The following is a 20,111-nucleotide window of genomic DNA, read 5'->3' as shown; positions in this document are numbered from 1 at the left end:
AAGCCTTTAGGCCATTTTGCTATTCATTTTAAAATGGCGATTGAAGCTCATAGTCAGGACTGTTGAAGAAAGCTGACATTTTCGGTAACTGTAAAGTGTTTAAATAGTCTATCATGTTATCTAATGCAGTACCTTGCAAGGAAAAAAAGAGGATTTATTGATCTTATTTCATGGTACACTGATTTCTTGCCTCTGTATAGCCTTAAATAGTCAGTAATTGACTAACAAATATTATTTGAAAGATGATTGTTTTCCATTCTAGGTGAAAGCTTAAGGAGAATTTGCTTAAAATAATAACAAAGGAACTTAGACTTCAGAAAAGCAAACAAGATGATAGAAATCCGTTTGCTGTAGGACTTTTTTTGCCTGAAACTTTGAAATAGGTAGATAAATTAGCTCAATTTTATCTTTCGACTTTTGATTTAAACCTTTCTGATCCTACTAACTACATTCCTGCAGAACGAACTTCGTGGTTTTCAGTATGATTTGTTGAATTCCAAAAGTTTATTTGTAAATTAGTGGTTAGGAACATGTTATGTATACGTTCTGTCCAGATGGAAGTCTCTTTACCCTTTTATGTGCCCGAATTAACAGTGCCAGAGAACACAGAGGCAGAACCCCCTCAGGAACACCACTCCTTCCACAGCCTCCACCATCCCAAGCCCCTGTTAGACCCCCTGCCCCAAGACATGGAAGTAATTTACAGGTAAAGAAGTCCAAAGTCAGTATAGTGTCTAATTTACATTATTGCCTTTGTCATGTTCTCTACCAGTCACAGGCATGTTTTATTATTAATTGCAAATCATTAGCAATTCCCATTCTTGATTTATAATGCTTCTAAGAGCCACATCCTCTGCTATGATTTTGATACCATATTAGTTGCTTAGGCTAAGTTATGCTGTGGAAACAAACAACCCCCAGAATTTCAGAGACTTGCAACAACAAAGGCTTATCTCTCGTGATATACGTCTATTGTAGATAACTAAGACTCTGTTCCATTTCATTGTCATTCTAGACATGAGCTGAAGGAGCAGCCCTTCTCTGAGGTTTTACTAGTTTCCTAGCAGAGGGTAAAAAAACCCACAGTGGAAACATACAATGGATCTGAAAGCTTCTGCTTGAAAGTGGCACATGTCATGCCATATACATTCTACAAACCAAGTCAGATGGCCACTAAGCGATGTACGATTCTGCAGAGTGGGGCACCACAAGCTGTGCAGCTAAGTCTGGCATCAGCGTGAGAGGAATGTATAATTCTTCCATGGTGATGGACAAGGAATACTTTTGAAGAATGTTCTGTCTACTACAGTTATAAAATCTTGACACTTGCTATAAACAGAAGCTCATCTGTTATGTGATGAAGTCTGAATGTCGGCTAACTTCTGTGGCAGGGACAGCCCTTTATACTCACCCCACCATTTCATTTTCTTCCTAGGCTTGTAGGAAGGTAGCCTTTCTCAATCCCTTTCCATCTGTTTGGGGCTAGGAGACTATGGCCAGTGGATTATGGGGAGATGTGATATGTAGCACTTCTAGACCTAGCTCCCAAACATCATGGCAAAACCCTCCTTTTGTATTCCCTCCGTGCTGCTCCCTTCCCTCCCTTCCCCTCCCCTCCCCTCCCCACATTATTAGGGTGAATACAGAGGAGCTCACCTCTCCAAATCACTGCTCCGAGGAGGTGTATCCAGAACTGCCTGTCCAGAAACATCTACTTTGAAATGTGGGTTAGAACAAATGAACCTTTGTTGTGTTAAGATACTGAGATTTTGTGGTTCCTTGTTTCTGTCACCCTTTCCTGACCAACGTAACCTTGCTTTCTGGTTTATTTAATGATGCACATTTACTAGTGGTGATATTTTGTAGCAAAGTGGACAAATACAACATACCCCTAAAAACTGCTGCAAGTACACATACATTTCTGCTGTAGAAATATAAATATGTGACTGAAAAAATGATTTTAAATTTTATTTAATTTTAATTAATTTAAACTTAAATGGCCACATGTGGCTAGTGGCTATCTTATTGGACCACAGCTTTCTACTGTCTCAGCAATCTAAATATAAAAACAAAATGATGTTTTTACCAGGACCCCAGTGTTTTCGAGTCTGTGTGCCTGCACACACTGGCCCAAAGAAATGCAGGAGCAGGAGCTTGCAGTATAGAAAGAGAAATAGTTTAATATTGAATTGGCCAATCTGGAGATAAGGAGATAATGCTAAAGACCCAACTCCCTGATGGCATGTGGGTTACAGATTATATAGGGTAAAATCAAGAGACACCATGGGTTAAGGAGTTCAAAGTTGTGCTGAGAGCTGATTGGTCAGAGGCGAGGTAAGGGGTAATAAATCATTTCTTCAGGTCTTGAGGACAGTTCTAGTGTCACTCTGTCTGGTCTCGTGAGAAAGTAGCCAGCCAGGAGGTCGCTCTACCTTAGGGCTCAGGAGCTGAAATATAGCTAAGGTCAAGATATTATCTGTAGCCTGCCAGAAGTCCAGACCTTGTGACCATTAGTCAGGTCTGGGCTATTGTATTATGCTGCCTCAGAGGGTTGCTGATGACCTGAAGAAAGGCTAGGTCTCTGAGGGAGAGAGAGAGAGAGAAATAAATTATAGAGCTAAGATTTAAAACTAAATTTAATGAGTCATAAGGACCCTTAGTTTCACTAAGTCCGACACTTTATGACTAAGAGCCATAAAAATGAACAACAGAAAGTAATCACATCTTTATATAATATTTTCTTTGTGATGGTTGTGACATTGGAGTACTAGTCGGAGTTCTCTACTAGTACAAGTTGACAGAAGGGTTCATGTTAATACCTTCTAAATATAGAGTGCAGAAGAGCAAATGGTAGACTGGACATTTTTGCCAAAGTATAAGTGGGATCTTTAATGATATAAAATAAATGTAAAATGAATGACTTAATATTCATTTCTGAATTTTCATTGCGAAGTATGTGAGATGTATTAGAGTCGAAAACTTTGAAACTGTTCTTCCTTTATTAAATCTCTGTATTACATTTGTGGAGATGGTTATGAGCCTGGGAATCATTTACAGGTGTTATAAAAAACTGTCTATGTTTCTTTATGTTTAAAGGACTGTTTCAAAGTATCAGCTGAGTCATGTAATGGAAAGAACATTGGATTCGAAGATAAATATCTAGATTATGTTGTCTGCTCTCACTAACTGGATATATGAATTTGGACAGGTTATTTAAACTTTCTGGGTCTCATTGTCTTCTACAGTGAATTTATGAACTTTGATTACTTGCCAACCTCTAAAATTCAATAGTTGAATATTCCTTACTTTCAGTCATTTTTTTTTCTCTTTAATCATTTTTGATTCACATGTGGATTGGGAGATATTAGAACTGAACCCACCTGTGTCAACACGACTTAACTTTCTGCTTCAGCAAATTCTTGCCCAGTAAAGTAATAAACAACTTCACTGTTTGCTTTAGGGAATTCTTGCAAATCAATTTATTAGGACAGTTTGCTCACCTGGCCAGACACGCTTTCTTATTAGCACAATATACTGTTCACCTGGACAAACAGCTTGACAAGTATGTGGAAGAATGACATTACGCATTATGGTCTCAAAAGTGAATCTGCTGTAAATGCTATTTTATTTTACTATTTAACTGAAGGGAAAATACCTTATTTTTCCTTCAGACCCTACATAGTTTGTATATGGGTGAGGTTAATTATAACAAGATCAGTGAGTTCATAACCATTGGGTTAATTATAACAAGGTAGGTGAGCAAAATCAACTTTCTAAGTTAAATATAGTTTACAACTTAATGTAAACAATCATTTGTTTAAACTATACATTCTAAGAAATTTGGTTTTCTATAACAAACATAGACTTAAGGTTACAGGCTAAAGCCTTTGCAGTTTGAAATCGCACACCACAGAGGTTTCCTAACATGGCTTACCTAACATTTAAGAGCTGTTTATACCATTTGCAATGACATGGATGAACCTAGAGGTTATTATGCTGAGTGAAATAAGTCAGACAAAGAAAAATAAGTACCATATGGTTTCACTTATATGTGGAACCAAGAAACAAAAGGAACGAACTAAAAGAAAACAGGCCCACAGATTCAGAGAACAATCTGATGACTGGCTGCCAGAGGGTAGGGGGGTTGGGGGGCAGGGAGGAAAGGGTGAAGGGATGAAGTACAAATGAGTCATGGGACGTAGAATACAGTATAGGGAATATAGTCAGTAGTATTGTAATGGCTACGTGTAGAGCCAGGTGAGTGATAAGAGTAGTTGGGGGGAATCACTTTATAAACTATATAAATGTCCAATCAATGTACTGTATACCTGAACTAATATAAAATTAAAAAAATAATCACTTAAAAAGAGCTACTTACTAGTTTGACCAGAGACAGAGCATCTGCAAATTTAAACTTAAAGCAGAAATTTGTGCCTGTTGCTTACGTGTTCCTTGTTCAATGTGTTCTTAAGACCACCAACTGTGAAAGTACTTTTTAGCTCATCATATTTCTGACCAACATCTTGAGTAACCTGTACCAAACTTATTTTTTGCTGAAGTTTCTCGCTAAGTACTTTCATTGCCTGTGAGTTCTCTCTTTAAAGGCTGAATTAATGTATTCTCAAGTTTATAATATTTATTTCCTCATGAAGCTTGATAGGAAAAGCTTTGTCCTTAGGTCCACAGTTTTAGCCCAGGAAATTCAGTCACGGATCTGAGAGCAGCTTGTTTAGGCTATGGGGTTAGAGCTTAGAGTGTGCCTTTAAGAAGGAATAACCTCAAGAAAGAGTCCTGTGACATTTACAGTTTATTGCCTCGACATAGCTATTTTGATGTGGACATTTGATGTAGACTGAAAAAGACATTTGGATTTTCAGTTAAAATAAATTACCAAATAATGTGCAAAGCAAACAACCTCACCTTCTGAGCCTCACCCCACTCTTGTCCAGCCTGTGGTATTTTCTTTCCCTCCCTCCCCTCTTATTTTCCTTTTCTCCTCACCCCTGCCTTGTTGATATTGTCTATAATGGCAGATCAGAGATGTGGTGAGGCATAAAAGCAAAGAGACGTGTAAGATGGGTCGAGGTCGAGGATTGAATTAACATCTGGCAGGCCAACCACGAATAACTAACTAGACAGAAGTTTACCAGCCACACTTGCTCATCTCTGGAAAAGCCATCAGACATCAAAGGAAAACATTTCCTGCTTTCTGAGATTTTACTTATATCTTTAAGGTCCTCATCCCAAATTCCACTTCTCTTATTTCTCCCTAAAAGCTAAAGGCATTGATGAAGCAAGGGGTCAGGCTGGAAATGTTTGGGCCTATGGAAGAAAAATTCATATTAGTACTGGCTTGAATAAAAGAAGCTGCTTATGGCTATCAGGTTATTGCAATCAAGCCCAAAGAAGGAAACCAAAAAGTCTTAACGTTTTCTTACTGACAAAAGAATTTAAGTACTTTACCAAGGATGTTACACATAGAGGAATGAAGACAGCTTCCTTGACAGCCGGTTAGTATGTATAGCTTCAAAGTCCATGTCTGTGTTCCCCAAGAGATAGGATTAACCTTCTGAAGTCTGGATGTCTCATAATAACTTGTTACAGACTAGTTAGGACACTTTTATAATGACAAGATACAGACCAGCTATAAGTAAGACAGGAAAGGGCCTTCATCCAGTATCGATTAGGATTTATACTCTTAGTATTTCCAAGTCCTACATATTGTGACTAGTTGTTACCTGTATCATCCAGCTGTGAGTGACTCTTTACTATAAATCTCTGAGTAACAAGCATGTATCGTTTTTCTTTTTTTTTTCAGTCCTTATAAATGATGATTTTGAGAAAGGACCAAATATCCTTAAAGTTCTCACAGACTTTTAATACTTTGGGACATAAGGGTAAAATATATTGATAAATGTTCCAAAAATACTGAAGAAAAAAAAAATAATGAGGAGACTGAAAGTCTTCCATGGTCAGGACCAAGGTCAGGGATGAATGTTGAGTTACTTGGTAATAACAAAAACAGCAACTGTGGACTTTGTTGGGACTGTCTGAACAGCCTGCTTTATAGCTGAGTACTCCTGCTTGTTAGTGCATTTTCTCACCTCCATCCTCCTCATGCTAGTGTTTGGGAGGCCCGTCTAATCCTACTTATTTCACTATCTCACACTTCCCTTTTAGTTCTTCTCCCTGTACCAAGGTTTGCTTTTCTTAAAATGGCGCCCTGCTCTCATGGCTTCTCTGATGGTCTGTCTGTAAATAAGAACTGTCCATCTCCTTCCTCCTCCCTCTAAGACCTTTGGCATACCTGTCACCTTCAATTGGAAGCTCCTTCCACCTCCTTCTTGCCAGTTCACTATCAATGGTTTCCTTTAAGACCAACATGTTTGAGCCTAGGTTTCGGCAATTACTGAACCTGTGATTCTAAACAAGGTTCTTAACTTTAATTTCGCTTAATCTTCTGTCCTTTCGACATTGCAGGCCGAGCTTTTGACTTTTGTACCTACTGTTTGTTTCCACCCTTACTGATATTACAATTTTTTTTTCTGTTAATACTATATGCTAGAACTCCACAAAAGGTCAACAGAGTAGGGATGAGTTGCAGAGAGGAATAAATGTGAGGCAGAAGGGAAGTTATTGTGAATTAGAACAAAATTTGTTAAGAGTTCTTATAAATTTCTGGCAAGAAAGTATTGAGGATAGTTATAAGTTAAAGAATTATTTATGATACTATATCACTTAGAATTAGGATTCATCCAAATTTTACAGAAAACTAATGGATATGGCTTAAACATAAAAGAATTCTAGGGGTAAGTTGTTCAGAGTTGTTGCAGCAGTTCTGTGGTTACAAGGGGCCCAGGCTCCTTCTCACATTCTTTCCTGCTATCTTTAGTGCTGGTTTACATGCCAAAGGTCTCCTCATAGTAACAAGATGCTCCTAGTAGTTCAGTCATCCTATCCAAGTCTCAGGCTAAAAGAAAATAGAATGGCAAAAGTGGATATCTCTCAACTAAATTAGCATCCTTTGAAAGATCTTCCCTAGCTTTCATCTGCTTAACGTCTGCTTACAATTCCTTGAACACCTGTAGAAGCCAAGGAATTTAGGAAAAGTACTCTTTAAGCTGGAGACATTGCCACCCCAAATAACATCAACATTTTTACTAAGGAAGAGAGAGAGTGGACATTGTGTGGGCAACTCACAGTCCTTTCTATGACAGCAAACTAGGGAAGAGCTAATTAGATGATGGTTTTGCCCTAGTTTAGCCTGAACAATCTCATATCTTTTTCTGCTTAAACTGTTTTAGTATCTCCTAACTACGTATAAGTTCACAGTGAAAGTTTCATATTATCTTATTAATGCTTCTTATTAGGTTTTTCATATCTAATTTCTTGCTGAAGTTCTGCTTTATACAGTATGGGATAGTTTATGCACAGGCTCTGGGGTTGGAATTCCAGCCATGCCACTTACCAGCTGGTGACTTTGACAGGTTACTGACATTTATATGCAAAATAGGGAGTGATGTTATTTGCTATCATAAATAATGTTTTTTTGACTGAGGCAGTTTTTAAAAATTCAAGTAAAAGATCACATTACTTCAGATGAGGACAAGAAGACACACTCAAAACATACGGTTCATTCACTTTGTTAACCAGTAAGAACATAAGTGCCTACATACAGAGAAAAAGAAATAATATGTCTAAGAAATATTTTTTCTTACTTGATTAATAGTAGAAGTCACTTGATCTATTCTCTATAGTAATCTTAAGAAAGAAGAACAAAGTTAGAAGTATCACGCTACCCGATGTCAAACTATATTACAAGGCTGTAGTAATCAAAACAGCATGGTACTAGACTAAAATCAGACACAAGAATTTCAATGGAACAAATAGAGAGCCCAGGAATAAACCTATGCCCACAGGGCCAATTCATCTATGACGAAGGCAAGAATGTACGGTGAGGTAAGACAGTCTATTCAGTAAATAATGTTGAGAAAACTGGACAGATACATGCAACAAAATGAAACCAGGCCACCTTCTTATACCATATACAAAAATAAACTCAAAATGGATTAAAATCTTAAATGTAAGACCTGAAACCATAAAACTCGTAGAAGAAAACATAGGCAGTAAGCTCTCTGATATTGCTCATAGTAATATTTTTTCTGATACGTTTTCCTTGCCGAAGGAAACAAAAGAAAAATTAAGCAAATGGGACCCTATCAAACTAAAGAGTTTTTGCACAGCAAAGGCAACCATCAAAAAAACAAAAGAACAGAAAAAAGAAAGAAAAAAGAAAAGAAAAGGCAGTTTACTGAAAGAGAGAAGATATTCACCAATGATACATCTGATAAGGGGTTAATATCCAAAACTATAAAGAACTCATGAAACTCAACACTCCAAAAAACTAACAATTCAATTAAAAAATGGGCAGAGGACCTGAATAGACATTTCTCCAAAGAGGAAATACAGATGGCCAATAGACATATGAAAAGACTCTCAACATCACTAATCATCAGAGAAATGCAAATTAAAACCACAATGAGATATCATCTCACCTGTCAGAATGGCCATCATCAATAAATCAACAAACAAGTGTTGGAGAGGATGTGGAGAAAAGGGAATCCTTGTGCACTGTTGGTGGGATTGAAAATTGGTGCAAACACTATGGAAAACAAAATGGGGGTTCCTCAAAAAATTAACAATAGAACTACCTTATGACCTAGCAGCTCCACTTCAGGGTATTTATCTGAAGAAATCCAAAATACTAATTTAAAAAGATATATGCATTCCTACATTTAGTGCAGCATTACTTACAATAGTCAAGATATGGAAGCAACCTAAGTGCCCATAAATAGACAATTGGAGAAAGAAGATGTGATACATATACACAATGGAATATTACACAGTAATAAAAAAGATCGAAATTTTGCCATTCGGAACAACATGGATGGACCTGGAAAGTATTATACTAAGTGGAATAAGTCAAACAGAGAAAGACAGATACCATATGATTTCATTTATATGTGGAATCTAAAGAACAAAATAAATGAACAACCAAAAAAAACCCAGAAACAGACTCATAGATAGAGCACAACCTGATGGTTGGCAGGTAGGAAAAGAGTTAGGGGGATGGGTGAAAAAAGGTGAAGGCATTAAGTACAAATTGTTATAAAATGGTCATAGGGATGTAAACTACAGCATAGGGAATATAGTCAATAGTCATTAATATTGTAATAAGTATGTATGGTGCTAAGTGGGTACTAGATTTATCAGGGGGATCACTTCATAATCATATAAATATCTAACCACTATGCTGTACACCTGAAACTAATATAAAATAATATTGATGTCAACTGTAATTGAAAAAATTTTAAAAATTATTAAAAAACATTGACAAAAATAAATTTGAGACAGAACATTAATTCATATATTCTCTTACATCCTAGTCACAACTGAGTTTTAAGAAAATCTAGGTCACATTCATAATTCCATTTTACTACTGTTTTTTGCTAATATCTGCAAGATCAGGAATATTTTCTCATTACTTTCTTTAGGTTTCAAAAAGCCTAGTGTATTTATTCCTCAGAAATAGATCATAAGATCTTTTTTTCTGAATAAAAACCTCTTTTCTATGGTGTTTTCTTCTGAAGCAAGGCTTTCCTTTTTTGAACCCTGAACGAAAATAATTTCCTTTGAGGGATCTCTCTTATTCAGAGGAATTGGAGTGAGGTCCCCCTGCCTGCTCCTTACTTCAATATCTTATGATCATCAGTGGAGCACTATGGACTAGCCTAGGAACAGGCACACTATGTCAATATGATTTATGGTCGGCTTGGCACTCAACATCAGTGGGAAAGGAGGGGCAATTCATTAAATGGTGCTAGGGATATTGATTATTCATATAAAAATAATTAAAATAGATCTGTACTTATTTCATCCACAAAAATCTATTGAAGGTGAATTAAGGGACATAAATATAAAAGGCAAAACTTTAAAATTTTTGGAAGTAAAGAATAGCTTTATGACCTTGAAGGAAGGAAGGATCTTAAATGATACACAAAAAGTGCTAGCCAGAAGAAGGGATTGGTCGTTGGACTACCTTAAGATCAAGGACATTAATTCATCAAAAGACATCTCTAAAAGAGTTGTGGGGGATGCCACAAACCGGGAGAAAATAGTTGCCATGCATATAATGGACAAATAATAAACAGGTACCCACCTGTTCTTTAGAAAATGAGACCTCACTTCATCAAAGACACTGTGAAATGAGTTAAAAAAAACAAGCCATAAATACTAGGGGAAGATATTTGCCATGCATATAAATGACAAATTAATAAAGAAAAAAAATCATTCTGTAGGAAAATCCTTGAATAGAAACTACACTGAAGAGAAATTGTGAATGGTAAATAAAAATATGAAATGTTTAACTTTATTAGTAATCTGGGAAATGCAAATTAAAACCACTTGGTAATACTGTTTTACACTGCCCGGGATGGCAAAAACTTTAAAAGTCTAAAAGTTGACAGTAAGGATATGGAGCCACAGAAACTACTAGACACTGTTGGTGGCAGTGGGAATTAGTTCAGCAACTTTCGAGAACCCTGCAGTCTTGTCAGGAATAGTTGAACCTGTGTGTCAGCTACAACCCAGTCATTCACCTCTTGGCTCATACCCTAGAGCAGTGATTCTCAACTCTTCCTTATATTGAATCTCAAAATGAACACGTAGGAAATACTTAGGCCAGGCCTTACCCCAGACCTATGGTTACCAAATTGTGTGCCTAGATGCTCCGGGGGCACCACCACAAACTCACAAACTCACAGAGGACCCTGGGATATTTTACATGTTCGAGAGGAACACAGTGATACTTGGAGTCTGTTGACATTGTGTGAACTATTATCTCAAGATCAGTTCAGTTTCAATGTTAGATTTGCTACATTTTTTCTATTATGCAATATTTTGCAAAGCTAGATTTCAGTAGTTCCTCTCATAAAAACCAGATGCCACATGAAAATCAATGTGGAACAAGAAATGAAGGTGGCAGGATCCAATCTGATTCCAGGGTTGAGAAGTTGTGCAGTGCCCAACAAGCGCACACATCCCATTAGTAAGTAATCGTGGTTATTTAAGAATGAAATTAAAATATTTTTCTTTCAATTTATCTGCATTCGTTTGTGAAATAGAAACTATATTGTTAGGCTATAGACTTACAAAGTTGTTTGGAGTCATTTAGTATTTCTTCTGTCCTAGGGGTGTTTTTCAAAAATTATTGAGACACCAACTGTACCTTGAACCAAGAATGTTTGAGAATCTCTGTCCCAAATCAGTTAACTAAAAATATTTGGAGATAGAGTCTGTGTGTCTTTGTTTTTTAAAAAGCTTCCCAGGTGATTTTAATGGGCCGCTAGGGCTGAGAAACACTGCTAGAGAAACACACATGGAATGCTATTCAGAGTATTAGTGTAATGCTATTCAAAGTATTATCTGGAGACCAGCACTGATTTGCAAATTATTTTCTACAGGTCTGCATCAAGATAAATATTTATATTAATCATACTATAAGTGAATAATGGTACAGTTTTGGTAATCCTTTTCTTCCCTTATGTTTGTTCCTGTTAAATTTATTGAAATATAATTTTATGCATTATATTTAATGATAAAAAATAAAATAATTGAATACTGGTGAGGATATGGAGCAGCATGAATGCTCATTCATTTCTAGTAGGAATGCAAAATGGTGCAGCTATTTTGAAGAGTTCGTTGATGTCTTAGAAAAGTAAACATTTTTACCATATGATCCAATAATCATGATACTTGGTTTTTACCTAAAGGGATTGAAAATTTATTTCCACACAAAAACCTGCACACAGATGTTTACAGAAGCTTTTTTCATAATTTCCAGAACTTGGAAGCAACAGGCTGTACTAAGTAAGGTGAATGGACATAAACTGTCATCCATCCAAACAATGGAATGTTGTTCAGTACTAAAAAGAAATGAGCTGTCCAGCCATTGAAAAAACATGGAGGAACCCTAAATGTATGCTACTGAGTAAAACAGGCTAATCTGAGAAGGCTACATAACTACATGATTCCAACTATGTGACATTCTGGAAAAGGCAAAACTTTGGGAGATCAGTAATTGGCAGGAATTGGGAGGTAGGGATGAACAGAAGGATTTTAGGGCAGAGAAACTACTCTGTATGAGACTGTAATGGTGGATACATATCATTGTGGGCCTCTCCAAACCCACAGAATAAAAAACACCAAGAGCAAACCCTAATGTAAACTGTAGACTTTGGATGATAACGATGTATCAGTGTAGGTTTATCAGTTTTAACAAATGTACTTCTCTGGTGGAGGCTTGTGTGGGGCAGGGAGTATATAGGAAATCTCTGTACCTTCCTCTTAATTTTGCTGTGTACCTAAAAAAAAGCCTTAAAGTTAATTGGGACTTATATTTTGTATTTTTCTTCTCATATTTCTTCCTAGTAATTTATTACTTACACAGCATTAAGGTTTAATCGTCATATAACAAACCACATATACACTTTGAATTTTGACATATGCATACACTTGTGAAATCATCACCACAACCAAGATAATGAACATATTTATCAGTTCCCAAAATATTTTTGCACCCCATTGTAATCTTCCCTTTTGCCCCTCCACACCACTTCCTCAATCCCACTTCCTACCCCTTCTCCAGGGCAACAACAATTCTTCTGTTTTCTGTCATTATAGTTAAGTTTGAATTCCTTAGAATTTCATATAATTGGAATCTTACAGTATGTATTCTTGTTGTGTCCAGCTTCTTTTGCTCAGTATAGTTATTTTGCAATTCAACCATGTCATTCCATGTATTAGTAGTTCTTTTTATTGCTGAGTAGTATTCCATTATATGGATATACCACAATTTGGTCATCCATTCGCCTATTAATAAACATTTCAGTTGTTTTCAGTTTTTGGCTATTAAAATAAAGCTGCTATGATCATTTGTATGTAAATCTACGTGGACACATGCTTTTATTTATCTTGGGAAAATGAATACGTAGGAGTAGAATGGCTGGGTCATAAGGTATATATATGGTTATAGTAATTTATTTTTATTGTATTTTCCAAAAGCATCAGTCTACTAAGGATTAAAAATAAAACTGTCCCTTCAGCAAATGTATTTTAAGAAACACTAGCCTAGGAGATATGTACAAGAATGTTCACAGCTATACATTGTAATAGCAAAAAACTGGAAGCAATCTGATCATCCATTGTTAGGAGATTAGATTACAGTCATGCACTGCTTAATGAGGGAATATGTTCTGAAAAATGTGTAGTTAGAAGATTTCGTCATTTATGAACATCATAGAGTGTACTTACACAAACCTTGGTGATATAGCCTACTACTGTAATTGTGCTATACTTTCATACGACTGGCAGTGCAGTGGATTTGTTTATACCAGCATCTCTGCAAACACGTGAGAGACATATCTTGTGCCGTGATGTTATGACAGCTTCATCATCACTAGGCGATAGGAACTTTTCAGCACCATTATAATATTATGGGACCACTATCATATATGTGGTTTGTTGTTGACTATGTTATGTGGCACATGACTGTATTAAAATGAGGTACATACTTAATCAGAAGACTATAACAATAGAAATAGATAAATTACAGCTACACTAATCAAAATAAATTGTAGGATTTAAAGGTGAGTTAAAAAAAGCAAATTGCAAAAGAAAGAATATAGATGAATTTTTAAAAATAAGATTAAACAATATTACACATACAAACATATATGGTAAAGTATGAAGAAAAGCAAGAAAATTATAAATATAAAATTTAGGATAGTGCTTACTTGAGGAGGGGTTGGGGTACAGTGAGGGAGATAGGACCAAGGAAGGGCAGACAGAAGCGTTGAGGCTAATGGGTCCTGGTCTATTTCTTAAACTATAGAAATCCATTTTGATTATTTTTTGTGTGTGTTTATATTTTGTTACGTATTGACTTTTGTGTATATTCAACACATGACAACAAAATCTAGAAAAATCTCTGAACAGTTGAATAGGGACTTAAGCAAGACAGAAAGTACCAATTACAAACTATCAAGGATAGAAAAAAATCTAGACTTTAAGTAAATACATATTTGAATGATAGACTATTAGGTATTATGTTTGAGAAAATCGGGCATTAAATCAAATTATCATAGAATATTTTGTTAAGAAGTATAGAAATGTGGTATGAAGTTCATTAGAATGATGCCCTGTAGCCACATAACATAATGATTAAATCAGTTAAGGATAAGTGATAGATTGTTTTCAGAAATATAATCGGGTCTATGGCCATGTCACCCTGAACAAGCCCGATCCCGTCTGATCTCAGAAGCTAAGCAGGGTTGGGCCTGGTTAGTACTTGGATGGGAGACCACCTAGGAAGACCGGTTGCTGTAGGCATTAAAAAAAAAAAAGTATATATATATAATTGGTCTCATCAAGTTAAAATGCATATTTTTTATTTTTTGATTAATTAAAAATGGCTTGCAAAATGAGAATCAAAAATTGTTAATTAAATATCCTGTATTTTCCAGATGGTTAGAATTTATAATTGGGTATAAGTTAACTTAAAAGCCAGAAAAGATGGGGGAAGTAAAGAACAAGTTGACAGTTCTTACTAAAAGAAGATTAAACAGAATTCTTTGTTAAACCAGATAGCCTATGCCTTGAGAAATTTGTTTGGTTTTTTTTTTACATATTTAATGGCTTAATAAGAAAAGAGATACATCAGAGCTCCCTTTTCTGGTAAGAGGTTTGGTGTTTCAGAAATAGGGTCTGCTCTCTGTAAAGAGATGAACAGCCTCCTGAGTCATGTACAAGTAAGTCCAAGGAAAACTTTTATACCAGAGAATGTGACAGCCTGCCAGAGACAGATCTGAGACTTCCAAAGGGTGGGAGGGAGAGAGTGGGGACTGATATTTAATAAGCATTTACTGCGTCCAAGGCATTTTGCTGTAGAGTTTATACCTCTTATTTGATATCCTTGCCTTTTAGGGCTAGTCTGTGCTTACCTTTAAGGTACATGTTTTTATTCTCATTTTACACAAGATATAACTGAGACAGAAATTCAAAGATCTTGCCGAAGATTTTAGGGGAAGCAGATTTAAACACAAATGCATGTGATTCCAAAGCACGTCATCTTTCTACTAATAATAGCCAGGAATTATTGAGCACTTAACTATATTTGTACCATGAACTATTCCAAGTGATACATAGATTTTATCTTTCAAGCCTCAAAACAACATTATGTAATAGAAATTATTATTCCCATTTTACTGATGAGAAAACTGAGGCACAGAATGTTAAGTTACTTGCTCAATGTCATATAATTAGTAAGTGGCAGAGTTGATTCAGTTCAGGAGTGCATGCTTTTAACCTCTTTTGCTTCTCATGAGCACATGTGCCCTCCCAAGGATCAGGCTTGATTCTAATTGTCAGAGAAACCTTTGACTTCTAATAATGTTTGAACCATATGAGTCATGGAAACAGATTTCTCCCAGCTGGATACTTTTGGGCTGTCTCACCTCCAGTGGTTCCTTCTATTCTAATTGGGTCATACCCTGTAAGACACTTTGCTGCTGGAATATAGTGGTTTGGGAAATGTTTCATAGCCTGTTCTAACAAGTTAACTAGCTTATTTCTATTTTTATGTACTTTATGATATCTTTTGGGCTCATTGTTCTCCACAGAATAAGAATGAATCCTTCATAGAAGTTTCAGTTCTATTATACTTTCGAACTCCATTCTTTTAATGGACTTTTCTTAAGACAATGTAAAACGAGTGATAATTAAACATTATTTAAATCATTTTATTGGATTATAACGCATATCCTTTCTATTCCCAAAGTATTTGAAGTAGATTAAAATAAAACAATACAATAGGGTAAAAATAATAAAAACTCAAAGCTATAGAGAAAACAGGAGATAGTTATACCAGAAACTTAAATTGCTACAGAGCATTTAATGCTGAATTTTCTGGTGGCTGAGGCAACAGAGAAATAGAATTGGTCAAATAATGTTTATTATATGTTCAAAGATGGTAAAGTTGTACATAGAGGAGGATAGGTTTCAGTGACAGGCCAGTTGCTAGCCTTTTCAGAAATAGGGTCTGCTCTCTGTAAAGAGATGAACAGCCTCCTTTACTATCTGAGAGTTCCAGGGACTATTTAGACATGATTTACCTTGTAGAAGTAAAGTCCCTACTACAGCACTTTACTATCTGAGAGTTCCAGGGACTATTTAGACATGATTTACCTTGTAGAAGGTAAATCATGTCTAAATAGTCCCTGGAACTCTCAGATAGTAAAGTGCTGTAGTAGGGACTTTAAAGAACTGTCACTAATAGTCTTTAAAGAGGGGTCATGTCAGTGCTGTAATTCTTGCTCAGCAATGCTTACACTGAGGCTTGTTCCTTTAGGGAAAGGTCAGATTCTTGCTCACTCCCTACTTTCTTCAGGTATCTGCTCAGAGTAGGTATTTGGTCAGAGGTATCATCTCTCTCCTCTAAATGAGGCTTCCTCTCTCTACAACCTGCCTTACTCTCTATCCTTGCACTGTCCAACCTGGCAGCCATTAGCCATATGTGACAAAGTTACAAAAAATAAAATCTTCAGTTCTTTGGTCACACTAGTCACCTTTCAAGAGCTCATTAGCCCCTTGTGGCTAGTGCTTACAATATTAGACAACACAGATACATCATCGCAGAAACTTCTATTGGGCAGTGCTATTTTACGCTCCTCCCCTGGCTTTCATTTTCTTTTTGGAACTTTTCCAACATTTTGTCATGCACTTATTGAATTCTTTATGTTCCACTAGAATATATGCTCTGAGTAGCAGAAATATTTTTTCTAGAACATTATCGAATCCTCACTGCCTAAAGCAGTGCCTGTTACAGTTCTTTGTAGTTACTTGTTGAATAAATGAACAGATGAGTGAATGAATTTTAGTGTTTTGATTTAAGAAAATATTTTGTCTAATGTCCTTGGGTGACCTAGTACATTGCTCTGCTATAATTTTTAAGATGAAAGAATGAAAATTCTGTAACCAAGGACACATATTTTAAAGATAATGATATAAATAGCCAAACTTTTATTTCTTTTATCTTTCATATCATGAAGGAATAATAAGTATGAAAATTCTGCTCACAGTAACAGTAATTCTACTTAACAGCTAATATATTGAACATGAAGGTAAAAACTGTCAATTTTCTTTGGATTAAAAATGTCGGTAGAATGAGAAAACAAGGTAGTTATTATATAGCTAATTGGACTTTCTCTGGTATACAATTTAAAGCAACTGTGAAATATTGCAAAGGAATATATTAAAGGTAATATTTTGCAATTATAATTACATACATAATGAGAAATTATAATACATTCTAAAATTGTATAGAAATGTCAGTTTACCTCAATTAATTTCAAATAAAAATTATGCATGAAATGATTGCACTGTCTAAAAGGAATTTGCTATCTGGATAAAATAGAACTACAAGCATTACTACCCTAGAATTGCCTATAAATAGACACTGAAGCTAGTTCTGTGATCTCTGCCAAGGATGCAGCTTCAGTTGCCTTGAAAAAGATTGTTTCTCTTCTTATAGGCCCCACTTTGTCAGGATATAGTTGGAATGGTGGTGGAGTGGAGAGATAGCTAGCAGAGCCAGACACGTCTGGTAAATCAACTTTCACAATTAGCCAGTGGATAGATGTCAGTTGGCTGTCATGCCCAATTTCAATTACTGACAATTAGGAATTAGGCAAAGTAGGAGTATTTTCTCCTTCACCTTCCCTTTCTAAAGTGCAGATATTTTCTGAGTAATGTTAGTTCTCGGTGGATTTGGAAATGCAGATTATTGGGTATCTATAGCCTATGCAGGATTGGTGTTATTTTTCTATTTCAAGTACAGATGTCCTTGGATAACCTTGCATACCTTGAAAACAAGGTTTTCAAATCAGGTCCAGTGAAGGACAAGTTCTTCATAAAAATAATGACATATTTGGAGACCTATATGTTTAGTTAAGGTTTCTAAGCTGCAATAAATGTGTTAAGGATTCATCAAAATTTTTATAATAGCAATTTCAATTCTTAATTCTTTTTTGAAAATCCTTTCCATGTATATATCTGAAATTTTTAAATTTTCTTTGGTACTGGATCCAGAATACAATTTATAAAACTTTACATCAAGATGGAAAGATAAATTCACTTTCTGTTAAGACTGGGTTGTTTTATGCCAGGAGAATATTGCCTATGTGATGAGAATAATATGAAAGCCATAGACTGCTTAAGTCCATTGATTTTACTCAAGCAGAGTAAAGAAAATGGCTCTGTGGAAGTTTTCTATTACATAGAAGTGAGAAAGTAGTTGTGAAAAAGAAGCTAGCTGAGGTACTTGACACACAGTTCATGCTAATTTTAAATTGTACTAATACTTGACTATAGAGTCAGGATTCCTTTGCCAGGATTCGAATCTGCTGAAGACTTCATCAGGTCACTTGGGGAGATGTGCTGCCAGAATTCTCCAGACCTCTCCTCTCGAAAGGCTTTTTTTTTTTTTTTAATAACCAAAACCATCTAAAGGCTTTTAAAAAATTTATTAAATTTATTGGGGGCGATGTTGCTTAATAAGGTTTTATATAGGTTTCAAGTATACCTAAAAGCATTTTAACGGGTAGTGAATTCAGAATTGACTTCATAGACTCTGACCATTATTGATAGAAAAGCAAAGTAAACATATCGCCGAAAATAATTTTTCATTTATTTGTGAGTCTGTATGCTTTTTTACTACATGTAGAAATTTGGCTACTCAAATAAGAATTTCTCTCTGTCCAGTACCTGAACAGGCCAAGGGCCAGGAATGGTTTGCTCTGTACAGATGAACACTGATACCGAAATCTTTCTTTCCAGTTGATGCTTAGGAACCATATTTTGATTTTGATCCATGTCAAGATTTTAAGATAGTTTATTGAGAGAGACATGGATCTCCACATTAGTATTTTTTAAATTTCTTCTATGAGTTTAATTTGAAAAAGAGTAAATCAGTAAATCATGCTTTCCTCCTAACTTTTGCCATGTCCCTTATAAAAATTAACATATACCTTTTCTGCCTCTAGTTTTGTAAAAAAAAAGGGTGTGAAACTAAGTTTCACAGGTTAATTCCAGCCTTATTTCTTCATGGACTTTTATGGCATTTTAAATTTCAAAACATAATAATATCACAAAGTACATCATAAAGCTATAGTACTTTTAATTGACTATATTATACCTTTGGTGTTTGAGCACATACATTCTTTATAACTCTATGTGCCAGTATTTTACTAGATCTATCAACTCCTTTAGAGTATAGACTATACTTACTTACTTAACTTTTTATTTTGAAATAACTCTAGTCATAGAAAAGACTTGCAAAAACACTGCACTGAATTTCATGTACCTACTATACACAGTTTCCTCAAATGTTAACATCTTACATAATTATATTACAATTATGAAAACCAGAAATTGTATCAATATTATTGATATAATAATATTGACCAATATAAAGAATTTATCCCAATTTTGCCAGTTGTCATATTAATGTCTTTTTTTAGGTCCAAGATCCAGTCCAGGATCCCACAGTACATTTAATTGCCAGGTTTCCTTAGTCTCATCTAGTCTGGAGGAGTCTTTCTCTATTTTTCCTAACTTTAATACTTTTGAAGAGTCTTGGTCAATAATTTTGTAGAATGTCTCCCAGTTTGAGTTTTTATTTTTATGATAAAAATTGGCTTATGTTTTTTTTGGCAAGACTACCACAGAAGTGATGCTGTGTACCTCTCAGTGTATTATATCAGATGGTACATGATGTTGATATGTCTCCTTGATGCTGATGTAACTTTTGTCACTTAGTTAAGGTCTACCAGATCTCTTCACTACAAAGTTACTATTTTTCCCATTGGAATTAATAAGTATCTTGGGAGGAAATACTTTGAGACTATACAAATATTCTGTTTCTCATCATACTTTTTGTCTATTAATTTTATGTTCCACTGATAATTCTTACTTGCAACAATTATTAATCGGTGTTT

General features: G+C 35.4%; 1 protein-coding gene and 1 pseudogene across 11 annotated transcripts in view; both read left to right on the top strand.

The window, feature by feature from the left end:
* Positions 1-20,111, top strand: part of BICD1 (BICD cargo adaptor 1) — a 167,754-nt gene that overhangs the window by 55,877 nt on the left and 91,766 nt on the right. The gene's annotated exons all lie outside the window — the stretch shown is intronic.
* On the top strand, positions 14,330-14,448 carry LOC120618780 (uncharacterized; annotated as a pseudogene).

Source organism: Pteropus medius, unplaced genomic scaffold (assembly GCF_902729225.1).
Source record: "Pteropus medius unplaced genomic scaffold, Ma_sr-lr_union100, whole genome shotgun sequence".
NCBI lineage: Eukaryota > Metazoa > Chordata > Mammalia > Chiroptera > Pteropodidae > Pteropus > Pteropus medius.
This window is presented reverse-complemented; position numbering and strand designations above follow the sequence as displayed.